The sequence below is a fragment of the Lampris incognitus genome, chromosome 12 (assembly GCF_029633865.1).
Source record: "Lampris incognitus isolate fLamInc1 chromosome 12, fLamInc1.hap2, whole genome shotgun sequence".
Lineage (NCBI taxonomy): Eukaryota > Metazoa > Chordata > Actinopteri > Lampriformes > Lampridae > Lampris > Lampris incognitus.
In genome coordinates, this window is record NC_079222.1 from 33,736,363 (window position 1) to 33,753,040 (window position 16,678).

A 16,678-nucleotide genomic window follows, 5' to 3' on the forward strand; every position below is an offset into this window, starting at 1 on the left:
ATATTTTGACATTAATAGCAGGATTAGCACAGCTTGATCTATGACACTGACTACTGGAGGTCTGTTTCATTTTAAGAGTCACTGTGTGTCAGCATGAACTTTGCAGGAGTTACACATGCTGGTACATGGGAACTCACAGGATAAATGAAACAGACCCAGAATTAATGTTATCAGCTTCAGCTGTCTTCACTATGGTGTAAAATGTAAAAAGATATGCTGCGAAAACGGCCTGTCAGCACAGGCAGTAGTGATATTTGGGGTCTAGTTTCACATGATATTTCATCTTTAATGGCACATAACTTTAACATTAGATAACCATAGCTGTATGTAGCTAATGATAGCTGAAGCTGTATCATTATCTTATATTTAGCTAGTGATGTTATTGGCTGCTGACTAAAGCACATTAATGTAAAAGCCCAACAAACCACGAGCAACTAGTAGGAGTTATTGTAAAGACAAAGATCAACATAACCAATGTCACACCTAGCTAGCTACCATTAGCTACATTTTCACCTTTGCTATGTGTAACTTCCTTCAAAGGTGTTGTATAGGTTAGAAGATTAACTTTTAAAGGCAGTGATCTCAGCCTATGCAGTGTCTTTGTCCACATCTGCATCTCTTTGTTTGATGGCTGGGGCGGCTGGTGCTGGATCAGCTGGGAGAGCTTGGTCTGCTGCGTTCTGTAGGCCCAGGGACCACGGCCCTGTCCGGCGCTGCGCCCGAAGAGGAAACACTGAGGGCGGTCTGACAGGATGCAGAAGCGGGGCAGGCTAAGCTAACTGCTAGCCCATGCAGACCGGCAGTTCCGATAACACCGAGGGCGGTCTGGCGGCGGCCTTCCCTAGCATTGTCTGTTTTTGGTGCCGTCGTGTGGAGTGCGGGGAGGTGTGTCAAAGGTGTCTGGCTGGGAGAGCTGGTGTTGGATTGGCTGAGGGAGCTTGGTCTGCTGCGTCCGGTGGGCCCAAGGACCACGGCCCTGCCTGGAGCTGCGCCCAAAGAGGAAACACCGAGGGCGGTCTGACAGGATGCAGAAGCGGGGCAGGCTAAGCTAACTGCTAGCCCATGCAGACCGGCAGTTCCGACAGTCATCCTGGCTGGCGTTCGTTCTGGCGTTTTTTTGGATATGTGTTTTTGTCTTTGTGTTGCACTGCTGTGGGCCGGGAGAAACAAGTACATGAAATGACAAAGTGTTCCTGATTCCAGTTTTTTAAACTTTCAATAGAGTATGATATCGGCACAAGGCATGATGAGAAAGACAGACACATAAAAAGATACAGACACAAAAAACACAGACAACTCATAAACAACAAATTGTTGCTATTCCTCTTACAGTTCTCCACTCGCAGCTAACATAGAAGCCAGGCCAAATCTTTTCTCCTCAGATTCAGGACTACATGGCAGTCCCAGAGCAGGCTCAGAATTAAAAAATGCTAAGGAGAGGAATAGAAAGCATATTTTGTTTTCTAATTTCTAACTGGAGCATAACCAGTTTAAAGTACACATTTTATGTGTTATTTTGAATGACTGTAAATGGGAAATATGAGAATAAATTTTGTGAGTTGATTTTTTTTTACACATTACAACAATTTAATTTATTGAGTGTTTAAAGTGTAATTTAAGCCTGAATGTACTTGTCTTTACCTGATGAAACCTGTCATCACACTATATAACATCAACACTGGCCAGCATTAACTCTGCCAAACAGCTTTAAGTGAAAGCAAAAGTAGCTGTGCCACCCTCTGCCCGATTAAACTGCGAGCTGCACCCTGGTTAGTGAAATCAGGACGTAGTCTGTTATCATTGGAAAGAAATTAAAAATAAAAAGGTCACAAACTGTCAGACTATTACGCCCCCAAGTGTTAGAGCTCCACCCCTTTCTACCTCCTCAATCTCCAGCCCACAAATAAGCATTTTTCAAAAGTATGTACTGGATATAGACGACCTGAACCGTGTATTACACTGTCCCCTAAGGCAGAGTTCACCATCGATGATCTTCCTACTGCGTACTTCCACTAAATGTTCTTGATGTGAAGTGCAGTATTAGTATTGGCTTTGATATGATCACTGTTTAATGCTTTCAGATGCTTGTAGGCTGACACATGAATGTACCTGCTAATTGTAATTGGGACTCTTGTCACTTTGGATAAACCTGTCTGCTAAGCAGGAGAAAGTATATGTAAAATCAAAGTTATGTTTAATTAGTTACTTAGACAGCTTATTGAATAACTGTGTGTCCATATGTTATATGTCCATATAACTGTGTCCAAATGTTGATCGGCCATGCAAAGGCAACGTCCAGAAATGCGTGTGAATATTCTCTGGTTAGTGTTTCGTGAGTTCAGGATTTACAATTTGCCATGTAAGTAAATACGGCGTGTAATTTCAAAGGGGTTTGAAAGGAATACTTGCAGAATGAAGTCATCATTTTCAGAGAAAGCCCCTTCTTTCCCTGATCTTCTTCAGAGAAGGTCTTTCTTTGCATCCACGGCCAGAATCAAATCTTCTGACTGAGGGGAGACGTACCGATGACGTGTGGGACTATACAGCAGCGTGGTATGGACAAAGGCCATATTGTGCATATTGTGAGACAAAGGCTCACATACATTGTGAAGAGATACTGAGATACAGCAGACTATATATATATATATATATATATATATATATATATATATATATATATATATATATATATATATATATATATATATATATATATATATACTGTAGAAGATCAGGGGCACCGTGTGGAGCAGTGTGGAATCCAGTACTGTTACACAGCAAAGTGCAGTGATTGTCAAATATTAAACTGGTGCAGTGTATATTTACATAGTTATGCTGAAAAAAATTACCCTACAGCTGAAAAATGACCGTTTTAATGTACACGGGTTGTTCAGATATAGCAAATCAAAGCTTGCTCTAACTACTTGCAAATGCCTTAGCATGTTCTTGTTTGTTAAGCAGCGTGACAGCTCCTGGGGAGAAGCTGAGGGCGATGGGTGGTCTCGACCATAAGGGTCCAGAAGTATTTGGTTGTGGTATGTTGTTGCGCATTCCCATCTGGAATTAGTCTTTGAAATTTCAGGGGGTGGAGCTAATCTAGATGAACTGTGATTGGTCTATAGTATTGGACTATAACTAGTGTGCTATTGAGCTTTTTTTTAGCTGCAACAGGGAGAATAACTTAATTCATTCTTTATGAATAGAATAGAATAGAATAGAATAGAATATTCTTTATTAGTTATGTTGTACATACATACAAATGAAGTTTACTCTCTGCATTTAACCCATCCTAGCTGTGTAGCCAGGAGCAGTGGGCGGCCGCCGTGCAGCGCCCGGGGACCAACTCCAGCCACTTCCTCCCATTGCCTTGGTCAGGGGCACATGTGAGGCTGCACCCTAGATGACGACACTATCTGGTGCTCTAGAGTGTCTATGTTGGGCTTCTCTGACAAACAGAATTTCCGTACACATTTGAGGCGACGTTTGGTCGAAGCAACTAAAAACACTCCGAATCCCAGTTGAAGAACTGAAAAAGGGGGCTTACAAAAGCAGATATTGTTTTCTATTTCTAGATAAGCCGTTCCATATTTTGTCATTTGTTAAGGTACTTGTAAGAAGTCATTCCTGAGCTAGTTTTTCATTGAACAAATCCCAATAAATGTTCTAGAATCGAAAGCCGCAGGTCAGAGTGCAACGTTGAGAGATCGCTGCTCTGAACGTTAGCTTATTCTCTTTAAAGGATGCTGTGTCATTTCTAAACCATTGCTGATATATTGACAAACTCTACAATTCTGACATGTCATGAGACTATCAGCCTATTAGATGCACATTTGAAAAAGTAAATATAAATAGAACCAGCATGGGCGGCACAGTGGCCCAGTGGTTAGCACTGTTGCCTCATGGCAAGAAGGCCCTGGGTTCGAACCCCAGGCCGTCCCAGGTCCTTCCTGTGTGGGGTTTGCATGTTCTCCTCATGTCTGTGGTGGGTGTTCTGGTTTCCTCCCACAGTCCAAAGAGTCTTTATTTGTTACGTCTCGTTATAAAAGTACAAGAGAGTAAACTTCTTGAGTTTCGGCTCCTCAACACTGCCGCAACAATAGTAACTGAACAACAACAAAACACAACAAAAGAACAGCAACAATAATAGTGTGTGATGTATGTAAGGTGCTGTGTGTGTGTGTGTGTGTGTGTGTGTGTGTGTAAACTGATGATCTGCTGAAGACCTTTTTAATGTTCTTTGTTCAAAAGCCTGGTTGCTTGGTGGAAAAAGCTGTTCTGAAGCCTACTGGTCCAGGCTTTGAGGCTGCGGTACCACTTGCCTGACGGTAGCAGCTTGAACAGTCCACAGTTGGGGTGGCTGGGGTCTTTGATAATCCTATGGGCTTTGCTGACACAACGTCCATTGTATATGTCCTGGATGGAGGGAAGCTCACATCCATTGATGTCCTGGGCCGTCCGCATAACCCTCTGCAGTGTTTTGCAGTTGTGGGCAGTACAGGTCCCATGCCAGGCGGTGATGCATCCAGTCAGGATGCTCTCGGTTGTGCCTCTGTAGAAGGCCCGTAGAATCCTGGGCCCCATGCCGAACTTCTTCAGTCGCCTGAGGTAAAAGAGGCGCTGCTGAGCCTTTTTCACCACGTGGCTGGTGTGTTCACCCCAGGTGAGGTCCTCAGTAATGTGGACACCGAGGAACTTGAAGCTCTCCACAGCAGTCCTGTTGGTGGTGATGGGGTCCACCCTCTCCCCTCTCTTCCTGTAGTCCATAATCAGCTCCTTGGTTTTGTCGATGTTGAGAGAGCGGTTTTTCTCCTGGCACCACTTTGTTGGATTGTTGTACATCATCTCGTCATCGTCGGTGATCAGGCCTATCACCGTCGTGTCGTCAACAAACTTCATCACCAAGTTGGAGCTACTATGTGTGGCCATGCAGTGTACAGGGAGAAGAGGAGGGGACTCAGAATGCAGCCCTGGGGGGCTCCTGTGTTGAGGGGCAGAGGTGTTGAAGCCCATCCTCACCACCTGGCGTTGGCTCCACAGGAAGTTCAGGATCCAGCTGCACAGGCTGTGGCTGAGTCATAAGTCCCTGAGCTTGGTGTAGAGTGTGGAGGGGACTAGGGTGTTGAATGCTGGGCTGAGGTCTACAAACAGCAGTCTCACATAGGAGTTCCTTTTCTCCAGGTAGAAAGACATGCAGGTCAGGTGAATCGGCTTAGGTGTGTGTGTGTGTGTGTGTGTGTGTGTGTGTGTGTGTGTGTGTGTGTGTGTGTGTGTGTGTGTGTGTTGGCCCTGTGTGATGGCCTGGTGGCCTGTCCAGGGTGTCTCCCCGCCTGCCTCTCAGTGACTGCTGGGATAGGCTCCAGCATCCCTGCGACCCTTAGCAGGATAAGCGGTTTGGATAACGGACGGATGGATGGATGCACTTCATATTCACAGACCTACCAAGTCCTGGACTACATTTGACCAATCTCAAAGCTGCTGATTATCAGCATTACTCTTTTTTGTTCAACATTATCATACGTAAAAAAAATATTTGATAATACCTTGCTACTGAAAAGGTTGGCAACACTTTCTATGAAGCTTGCATCTATAACGCCCTATAAGCATCTACAACGCCCTATAAGTGTAGCTATAAGTCATTGTAAGATTCATTATAACCGTGTACACACCCTCACAACACCTCATAACCACCTCTATGATACATTATGTCAATTTAAAACGGATTTATGCATTATAATTATGTCATCATTAGCCTGTTTATCTGTCAAATGTCATAATGCATCATAGCCAACTTGCTTCGCTGAAGTTTTGTAGAGATGCATAATGAGACTTCAGCGCTGTTTCACAGTCTTCAGCCATAGCCGTTAGTCATTGTAACACACGTTATAGGAAAGTATGGGCGTTATAGATGCTTATAGGGCGTTATAGGTGCTTATAGGGCGTTATAGATGCAAGCTTCATAGAAAGTGTTACCAAAAGTTTTTACATCTGCCTCTTGCATCCCTTTCGACCTTTCGCAAGCAATAAATCTTACCAACCATGATGCACAGCATGTTTCAGTCACGCCAGTAGAAAGTCCATGTTTAGTCCGATTCTGCAGACTGGATAATGAGCTGCTTCATCAACCACTGGGTATCTCTAATGGAAATATCACATGCCCCGGAATGCTGAACACTACTGCCATCAGGCTACTAAGAAAGCTGGCAACACTGTGTTATTCAGGAGCCAAAAAAAATGCGATACTGTCCCAAAGACGTAAAGACACGTGCATACCAAAAAGCACTAAGGTGCAGAGTCAAAGAACTCACACGTGGGTCAGAGAAATAGCACTCGCACACATGCTCCAAAAACAGATTTACTCCACCGTGATTTCTCTGTGTAATAAAAGTCCTGTCTGTGGCACTGCAGCATTCAGCAAGGAATACTTTCGTCAGGACAGAAAACTGAATCATTCTTACACAGAATGAGGGAAATAGTTTGGCAGTCTTGTGGAATGTCCACACTTAACACTTTTACAGCCCCCTAGAACAACTTTTTGGAGACGTTTGGACCCAAAAGCAGCAACGCAACGGTTCCAAACATTGCCTCGTAGTGGAAGTATTTGATTACTATGTGTGATTAGCCAATCTCTGTCACGTGTGCATGGGATGTGTACAAAATCACACATATCTTTGGGCTGCTGTTGATGACAGTTACAGACAAGTTTTGCCTGCAGCAGAATAAAGGAAATGTGAAGCTGAGACTATAAAGGGCGCACTGTACTATGTATTAGATATGCATAAGTCAAGGCTATTTCAATGCTTCTTCTCTGCCCCCAGACTTCAAATAATGTATTTGAAACCATTATACCCATTTATAGCTTATTTGAGTGATTTTTCATTTTTTATGATTTTTTTTTATTATTTTATTTTTTTTGGGTCAAACAATTCTTGGAGCCACCAACTTTTCCCTTTCAAATTAAATGTTCAGAGTCCATGTCTTTTTTCATTTCTAGAAAAGCTTTAAATGACTGCATGCCTGAGCAATGCCTAAAGCTGGTAAATGGCAGTCGGTGCCGAGAGTGGAAGTGGGAGTGGTGCCGATTGTAGGTCTACAGGATGTCCTGCTTGGCTGGTCAGCATGGGAATCGCAGCGGAGAAGCGTGCACACATCCAGTGTAGGAGCTGGGTGGTGTGTGAATCAGCAGAAAGTTGATGAAACCTGCACATTGCCCCTTGTCTTTCAACTTTCAAGCATTTTGGTGACAAACATCGTGCATTTACGTCATTTATGGTCATACATAGTCCTTGAAAAGTATACATGGCAGTTAGTACAGGCATGCAATCTTTAATTGGGGATGTGTACCTAATTTACTAAAATCAGAGACCTTAAAACAGTAAGCAAGCATAGACCTGGCCTCATTTTTGAACTAGGCTGCGCATAGACGGGGATGAAAGTCATTATATCTCATGTATCGATTAATCTTGGCTGCAGAAATGTTAAACTTAGCCAACTTTGCCTGCCGTCTGTGGCCTTTCCATTCATCCACTACTGTTGAGGATTGCTCAAGTCTTAGCCAGAGCACCCAAATGAACAACGAGCAACCAATTAGTTCAAACTCATACTTACAGATTGTACAAGAGCGATAGATGGAAGGATAAAGAGCCTTGTTTAATTCATTTCTATCAGTGCTGGCCACAGACACAGACCAGGGAGAAAGTCTCCGAAGAACTGAAGCACCGTGTCCCCAGCAAATGTCACTGGAGCATGCAGACAGTGTCACAGCGACGTCACGGAAGTACAATGAAAGTAATGTACACTGCCTGTGGTCACGCCATTCCTGTACTAATTAATGGATGACAGACCAAAACATGGTGCCCCCATTCATTCCAATGAGAGCTGCTTACTCAGCGTATATGGGTGTTATGGGCTAAGTGGCCAAGCTTGGAGCTGCAAGTCATGAGAAACCATGGGACCCAAATTGACTTTTTCTCACAGAGATACACTGGAAAAGAGGGACCTGTAACACTCGGGGGGGGGGGTCCTGGGCATTGCAAAAGTGCAAAAACAACTTTCTAAAAGATCAAGTTTGAAATAACAAGTCCATTTTTTGAACAAGCCACTTTTTTCATGAATGTGCATGTAGTGCACCCCATTTGTGCCCCCTCATGCACACTAAGCATACACGCTAGCTTCCAATTCAGTTTTAATTTGGATACACTGACATTGTGTTATTCTGACTTTGTTTTTTAGTTTGGTTTATTTTATCTGCTGATGAAATAGGTTGCAGTTCCATGCACCAATATACTTTTGTATATTTATTTATGTTGAGCTGCCAGTTTATTAGGTATCTAGTAGCGTGTTATGCCTCGTTTGGCCTTCAGAACACCATGAATTCATCTGGGTATGGCTTCTACAAGATTCTGGATGCATTGTGCAGGAATGTTCTAGCATATGGAAATGATTGCAATGCACAGTTGCAACAAATTAGATGGCTGCAAAGTCTTGCTGCGGACAGCCGCTTCTACCTCATCCCAATGATGCTTGACAGGGTTGAGATCTGGGGACTGTGCAGGCCACTTTCAGCAGAGAAAACCCGGTGTCATGTTCCTGGAACTTTTCATGCCCTGTGACATGGAGCATTAGCCTGGAGGTAGAAACTGTTCTTAAATCTACAGGTCCAGCAATGGATGCTACGGTATCTCCTCCTCATACGCTGTCTCATCGCTGTTTGTGATTAGACCTGAGACCATTGTGTTGTCAGTAAACTTAATGGTGGAGTTGAAGCTGTGTGTGGTAGCAAGTTCTTGGTGAACAGGTAGTACAGGAGGGGGCTAAGTACACAGCCCTGTGGGGCACCTGTATTTAAAGTCAGTGTAGGGGAGGTGTGATTGCTGATTCTCACCACTTGGGGTATCCCATCAGGAGGACCAAGATCCATTCACAGATGGAGAATTTTTACTCCCAGGTCCTTGAGCTTGGTGAGGAGTTTGGAGGGGACAATAGTATTGAATGTCAAGCTGTAGTTAATAAACGTCATTCTCGCATAAGTTTTTCCCTTAACTAGGTCGGAAAGAGCAGTGTGCATTGCTATGGCAGTGGTGGCATCAGTGAATCTATTGTGTCAATAAACAAATTGGAGAGGGTCCATAGTATTGGGGAGGGAGGTGCAGATGTGGGCTTTGACTAGCCACCTGAACCATTTCAGGGAGAGGTTGAAGATGTCAATGAAGACCCCACCAGCTGGTCAGCACACTCTCTGAGGACACAACCAGGGATGCCATCTGTCCCAGGTGCCTCACAGGAGTTGACCTTTTTAAACGATCTGCCCACGTCAACTGAAGTCAGAGATAGCGTGATATCATCCTGGCCATCACGTAACCTTACAAAGGGGGTGGTGTGGTAGTTAGACTCCACTTCACTCCTGTAGTCACTTTTGGCACCCTGATGACCTTCCAGAAGGGTTCCATGGATGTATGTTGGTTGTGCCAACTTCGGGTCCTTCCATCAGAATGATGCGAAAGGGATCTGGAATCCTCTGACCAGGTAACGTTTTCTCCATCACTCAACAGTCCAATGGATATGGTCTTCAGCTCTTGTAGCCCATTCAAGACAAAATTTGATAAGTGGTACATACTGAGATGACATTCTGCACAACAATGTTAATTCAGATGTGATTTGCCTGGCTGATGCCTTTCTGTTTGATTTCATGATTCTCAGCATTCCCCTTTGACCCCTCTTATCCACAAGTTGTTGTCATCCACAGAACTGCCTATCACTGGTAGGTTTTTGTTTGTTTGTTTATTTATTTGTGTATTTATTTATTTATTTTTAAATTTTTGCAGCATTTTCTGCAAACCCTTGAATCAGTTGTTCATGAAAAAGCTCAGGACAACAGTGGTTTGGGAGCTACTAGAACTGACACGCCTAGCACAAACCGTCACGCCATGTTCAAAATCACTAAGGTCCCTCGTTTTGCCCATTCTAACACTCAGTTGCCCACTAACTGATGCTAGAAACACTGGTCTGCCTGATTTATACCACACACTGCCCCCTGTGACGTATGACATGTCGGAATGTGCCGTTTGTGTGAAGGTGTGCCTAATAAACTGGCAACTCAGTGTATCTCTGGACATTCTGGCTGCTCTCATATGCGTTTCTTTTATTTGATCAAAATTATATATACATATTGACTTAAAGAGTTGGTCTTATTTCCTTAACTTTTACATCATTTTTAGAGGTCCATCTTGAGGTTTTTAATTTTTTGATTAAAACACTTATATTATCTATATTGTAAATACATTAATTCTATTTGTATTTGTGGGCAGCGGGGTGGAAATATGGCTATGACAAAATCTTAATAGTGTAACGTGCATGGATAAGTAGACACGTTGGTCCTTGACTAACTGGTCGGACGCTTTAGTCGACTGGTTAACGTTGACGCTTGCGGAGCGGGAGACACGGGTTCGCGTCCCAGCTGTGGTGACGGTCTCCCAGACTGACCCCCGGATTCGCTACAATACTAATTCCGCATAGTTATACAAACCCCCCAGAGCTAAGTGTTATTCTGTTTCATAAACTGGCTATACATCTTTTTTGGAAGTACTTGCTTCACGTAAAACTTGGTGTTGCTGTGACACCAAACAAACCCCATATTTTGGGCCCAGTGGTTAGCGCTGTCGCCTCACAGCAAGAAGGTCCTGGGCTCGAACCCCGGGCTTGTCCAACCTTGGGGGTCATCCCAGGTCGTCCTCCGTGTGGCCTTTGCATGTTCTCCCCGTATCTGCGGTGGGTTTTCTGCAGGTGCTCCGGTTCCCCCCCAGCATCAAAAGAAACATACATGTTAGGGTTTATACTCCTGTCTGTGCCCCTGAGCAAGGCAATGGGAAAGGACCTGGAGCTGGTCCCCGGGCGCAGCATGAAGGCGGCAGCCCACTGCTCCTAGCTACACAGATCACAGCTAGGATGGGTCAATTTGCAGTAACTGAATTTTCCCCAAGGGGAATGAAAAAGGAAACTTAATTTAAATTAAATTAATTAAGATTAAATATTCCCAATGGTAATACCAATTAACAGATTATTTTCACTGTCAAAACGTGCATTTATGCTGCACAGTGCACAACCGTCTCCGCGGACCTTCCACAGGACTCCCCTTGTTCTGACTGCCGTAATATTTAGAGCAAGGCTAAATGCTGCCAGGTGTTACACCTCTGTTCCAGAGTACCATCCCATGGCTTCGGTCACGTGCAGCAGACAATGACAAAGGCCGTGGCTACAGGCCATACTACTTCTACATTTAGGCAACGGAATGTTTATTAACTTGGACTAGACTATTTGGTCTACATTTGTGGGTTTAGTCGATGCTGGCTGAGTACTCACAATGGAGAAATATCCATTCACAAATGTTTCAGTATATTTTTGTAAGGCGGGTTTATCTTATCTGAAACAATGCTGGCGCTACAATAGTGAAAGTTGTGAATGGAAAATACGACAACTTTCTGGTAAAACACAGCCTAACATCATAGGCAAGAGAGAACGTACAGATTCATTATAACATCCGGGTTTTTTTTCATATATTAAATCATTGGATACAAAAAAAACAGGAAAATTATATACACCCCCCCCCCACACACACACACACACGTTTTTTCTCCCCAACTTTACTTGGCCAATTACCCCACTCTTCTGAGCCGTCCCGGTCGCTGCTGCACCCCCTCCTCCTAGCCGGGGAGGGCTGCGGACTACCACGTGCCTCCTCCCATACATGTGGAGTCGCCAGCCGCTTCTTTTCACCTGACAGTGAGGAGTTTCACCAGGGGGGCGTAGCGCGTGTGAGGATCACGCTATCCCCCCCCTCCAGTTCCCCCTCCCCCGAACAGGCGCCCCCACCGACCAGAGGAGGCGCCAGTGCAGCGACCAGGACACATACACGGCCAATCGTGTATGTAGGGACGCCCGACCAAGCCCGAGGTAACACGGGGATTCGAACCGGCGAATAGACCGCCACCGTAGGCTTTAGATCAGAGTACATACAGAAAATGGCGGACAGACGTGAAGACGTGATTTCGCATCACGTGTAGCTCACGTGGATCGCAACAGCAGTCTTGATGCTAGCTGGCTAGCGAGCCGCATCGTCAGTAAAGACAATAAAGCAAAACAAAGATCATCCGCGATTAAGCTTAATTCGTGCGTGTTGACACGATATCGGCAGTGGATCTCTGAGGTGAAGGAAAACTGGCAGATAAAAACTAAAATCTGAGTATGAACAGTGTGAACAGTGGAAGTGTGTATGAGGCGTGTACAGCTTTCATTTACTCACGAGAGTCACGCGTTCGCTCAACAACCGTTCACAACACTGCACCGTCAGGACTTTCACCAGCCGCACCTTTCGCGTTTCGTATTATGCAAACAATTTTCCTTAAGCACACCAAAATAATGTTGTTTTGTTTTGTTTTGTGTTTCTTTTTCCAAAGCTATTTGTAATCTTTTTTAGAGTAAAAGCTGGGCATGGCTGCCCTCTGGTTATGCCCCATCCAGGGTCACTGCCTCTTCCCTTTAGCAAAATCTGTAAGGGCCCCATTGACGCAGATCCGTTTCCTTTTCAAGTGAGATTTTTATTGTTTCAAGGCAGCAGACTTAAAAATCTCACTCATCCAGCCTTTTCCTGCTTCCTCTCTGAGAGGAAGCGCTGCTATACTTCAGCCTTTTTCCCCCCTACTGCATCTTTTCTGCGCCAAATCTGGAACGCCGACCGCAAAGCGTTACTTGTGTCAGCCAAGTCTTGATTTCAAAGAATAAAGAGTTCCTTAAAATGAAATACCCTCCATTCTCTCCTTCGCTCTTGCTCGCGTGCGCACACGCACACGCGCCATCTCCTGCATCACCTCACACAAATACTTCATGTCCCATGTTGCAGTGGTCTGGCCCCTCCAGACCCTCAACTTTGAAGGTGTGTGTTAGTGTTGGTGTGTGGTCACCTGCGACCCCATACTGAAGCGATCCCATGGTGTTTCAGCACGTAGGCTTTTTGGTTATCGCAATGAAAAAAAAGCAGCTCTTTTGTGCACAGTCAGGGTCATTATCTCACATTAAGTCCATGTGTGTGAACCAGTAAACAAACACCAATAAACTGCTCTCCTTTTACTTGGGGTGGCAAGTACCTGCTGCACTCTGGGTCACCACTGCAAATATAGAGTCAAAAAAGGGTAAAAATCAGATTATGCACACATTAATTTTGATTGTGGTGCATAATCATGCACCATCTGAGTGAAGATAAATGAACCACGTATGGACTATCCACTCTGTATGGACACGTATGGACTATCCACTCTGTATGGACATGTACGGACAATCCACTCTGTATGGACATGTACGGACAATCCACTCTGTACGGACATGTATGGACTATCCACTCTGTATGGACACGTATGGACTATCCACTCTGTATGGACATGTATGAACTATCCACTCTGTATGGACACGTATGGACTATCCACTCTGTATGGACATGTACGGACAATCCACTCTGTACGGACATGTATGGACTATCCACTCTGTATGGACACGTATGGACTATCCACTCTGTATGGACACGTATGGACTATCCAGTCTGTATGGACACGTATGGACTATCCAATCTGTATGGACACGTATGGACTATCCACTCTGTATGGACACGTATGGACTATCCACTCTGTATGGACACGTATGGACTATCCAGTCTGTATGGACATGTATGGACCATCCACTCTGTATGGACACGTATGGACTATCCAGTCTGTATGGACATGTATGGACTATCCACTCTGTATGGACACGTATGGACTATCCACTCTGTATGGACATGTATGGACTATCCACTCCTGTATGGACATGTATGGACTATCCACTCTGTATGGACATTTATGGACTATCCCCTCTGTATGGACATGTGTGGACTATCCACTCTGTATGGACATGTATGGACCATCCACTCTGTATGGACACGTATGGACTATCCACTCTGTATGGACACGTATGGACTATCCAGTCTGTATGGACATGTATGGACTATCCACTCTGTATGGACACGTATGGACCATCCACTCTGTATGTACATGTATGGACCATCCACTCTGTATGGACACGTATGGACTATCCAGTCTGTATGGACTATCCACTCTGTATGGACATGTATGGACTATCCACTCTGTATGGACATGTATGGACTATCCACTCTGTATGGACATGTATGAACTATCCACTCTGTATGGACACGTATGGACTATCCACTCTGTATGGACATGTACGGACAATCCACTCTGTACGGACATGTATGGACTATCCACTCTGTATGGACACGTATGGACTATCCACTCTGTATGGACACGTATGGACTATCCAGTCTGTATGGACACGTATGGACTATCCAATCTGTATGGACACGTATGGACTATCCACTCTGTATGGACACGTATGGACTATCCACTCTGTATGGACACGTATGGACTATCCAGTCTGTATGGACATGTATGGACCATCCACTCTGTATGGACACGTATGGACTATCCAGTCTGTATGGACATGTATGGACTATCCAGTCTGTATGGACACGTATGGACTATCCACTCTGTATGGACATGTATGGACTATCCACTCCTGTATGGACATGTATGGACTATCCACTCTGTATGGACATTTATGGACTATCCACTCTGTATGGACATGTGTGGACTATCCACTCTGTATGGACATTTATGGACTATCCAGTCTGTATGGACTATCCACTCTGTATGGACATGTATGGACTATCCACTCTGTATGGACACGTATGGACTATCCAGTCTGTATGGACATGTATGGACTATCCAGTCTGTATGGACACATATGGACCATCCAATCTGCATGGACATGTATAGACTATCCAGTCTGTATGGACATGTATGGACTATCCAGTCTGTATGGACATGTATGGACTATCCACTCTGTATGGACATGTGTGGACTATCCACTCTGTATGTACACGTATGGACTATCCAGTGTGTATGGACATGTATGGGCTATCCACTCTGTATGTACATGTATGGACTATCCAGTGTGTATGGACATTTATGGACTATCCACTCTGTATGGACACGTATGGACTATCCAGTCTGTATGGACATGTATGGACTATCCAGCCTGTATGGACTATCCACTCTGTATGGACACGTATGGACTATCCAGTCTGTATGGACATGTATGGACTATCCAGCCTGTATGGACTATCCAGTCTGTATGGACATGCATGGACTATCCACTCTGTATGGACATGTATGGACTATCCACTCTGTATGGACATGTATGGACTATCCAGTCTGTATGGACATGTATGAACTATCCACTCTGTATGGACACGTATGGACTATCCAGTCTGTATGGACATGTATGGACTATCCAGTCTGTATGGACACGTATAGACTATCCAGTCTGTATGGACATGTATGGACTATCCACTCTGTATGGACACGTATGGACTATCCACTCTGTATGGACACGTATGGACTATCCAGTCTGTATGGACACGTATGGACTATCCAGTCTGTATGGACACGTATGGACTATCCAGTCTGTATGGACATGTATGGACTATCCACTCTGTATGTACATGTATGACTATCCAGTGTGTATGGACATTTATGGACTATCCACTCTGTATGGACACGTATGGACTATCCAGTCTGTATGGACATGTATGGACTATCCAGTCTGTATGGACACATATGGACCATCCAATCTGCATGGACATGTATAGACTATCCAGTCTGTATGGACATGTATGGACTATCCAGTCTGTATGGACATGTATGGACTATCCACTCTGTATGGACATGTGTGGACTATCCACTCTGTATGTACACGTATGGACTATCCAGTGTGTATGGACATGTATGGGCTATCCACTCTGTATGTACATGTATGGACTATCCAGTGTGTATGGACATTTATGGACTATCCACTCTGTATGGACACGTATGGACTATCCAGTCTGTATGGACATGTATGGACTATCCAGCCTGTATGGACTATCCACTCTGTATGGACACGTATGGACTATCCAGTCTGTATGGACATGTATGGACTATCCAGCCTGTATGGACTATCCAGTCTGTATGGACATGCATGGACTATCCACTCTGTATGGACATGTATGGACTATCCACTCTGTATGGACATGTATGGACTATCCAGTCTGTATGGACATGTATGAACTATCCACTCTGTATGGACACGTATGGACTATCCAGTCTGTATGGACATGTATGGACTATCCAGTCTGTATGGACACGTATGGACTATCCAGTCTGTATGGACATGTATGGACTATCCAGTCTGTATGGACACGTATAGACTATCCAGTCTGTATGGACATGTATGGACTATCCACTCTGTATGGACACGTATGGACTATCCACTCTGTATGGACACGTATGGACTATCCACTCTGTATGGACACGTATGGACTATCCAGTCTGTATGGACACGTATGGACTATCCAGTCTGTATGGACACGTATGGACTATCCAGTCTGTATGGACACGTATGGACTATCCACTCTGTATGGACACGTATGGACTATCCAGTCTGTATGGCCTGACGTCCCCAGCTCTCTCGTGTTCAGACTTCACTTAATTCAGGCCACAAACACACAAAAGGTTAGTTTTTGAGCACCTTTGTGAATGTG